This window comes from Propithecus coquereli, unplaced genomic scaffold, assembly GCF_000956105.1.
Source record: "Propithecus coquereli isolate 6110/MARCELLA unplaced genomic scaffold, Pcoq_1.0 Scaffold1, whole genome shotgun sequence".
Classification (NCBI taxonomy): Eukaryota; Metazoa; Chordata; class Mammalia; order Primates; family Indriidae; genus Propithecus; species Propithecus coquereli.
The window spans coordinates 16,544,818-16,545,962 of record NW_012133857.1 but is presented as its reverse complement, the minus strand read 5'-3'; positions in this window follow the sequence as shown (position 1 = coordinate 16,545,962).

Genomic DNA, 1,145 nt, shown 5'->3' with positions numbered 1-1,145 from the left:
ATGTGCAAGTGTGGTTCTAAATGCTAAGGGTGAGAGGGTGCATGAAGCAGTCTTTGCCCTCCGGGAGTTTACTGTCCAGTGGGTTTATTGACTTGATTCTCCCATGCCGAGTTAGCCAGTGTCCTCGGACACACCACAGTGAAAGAGGACTTTCAGATTTGTCTGCTGCTCCCTTCTATACTATCTCTACTTCACAGCTGAATATTTGGCAAATATATAACAATGTTTCCATTGTCAAGATTTATAGTGTTTACATTTTATTTCATAAGTCTATCTTCCAGGCTTTGTCTGCAGATTAATTATAAAAATTGAGACCAAAAAGCTGCATTTACAATAACAAACTGTAATGTACTCACTATGCTCGGTCTCTGTGAAGCTATGAATGGTGACTAGACCCACAGAGAACACACAGACTTCTGGTACGAACATGGCTCTATCGGGTCAGCTTTTTTTTCCTTTCTCAGAGGAATCATAAAAAAGCAATGAAGATGTTAAAAAGAAATCCACAAACTCCATTTTCAAGAAAACTTAAAAGCAGATATAGTCTACAGACTACAAAATACAAGGAAAAGCTGCCCAAAGGAGCAGGTGATGCAGAAGCTGCCCTGAGGACGGTAGGACAGAATGACAGAATGCGAGCGGTGAGGGTCCCAGCACTAGCAGGTGCCAGAAATCACAACCGCCTGAGAGTTAACGCCTCTCCCTAAATGTGGAACGCTCTATCTCGTGTGGCAATAACGGATACAGGACTAAAGTTGAACAAAATTGAAAGCAGAAGCCCCGCAGGATCCAGGGTGGTTCCTTGAAGCAAAGGAAATACTACCACACAAGGAATCACACAGCCATATTAAATTTAATAGTCTGTCATTATGACAGCAGAAAAGGAGAAGGCTTGTGGGTTACGAAGGAAGGCGAGCTCAGCTTGTTCTGTGCCCTCCTACCCGTATGCACACACTTGAAGCTCCTGCAAAGTTACTGATCTAGGAAATCAAGTATTTCAATGATGAGTGAGAAGAAGAAGGAAGGAGAGGAAGAGGGCAAAAGAGGACAGAAACAACTGGCCCAGCATCAGTACAAAGTCTATTCTTTTTTTTGTTTTTTTTTTTTGAGACATAATCTCACTGTGTTGCCCGGGCTAGAGTGAG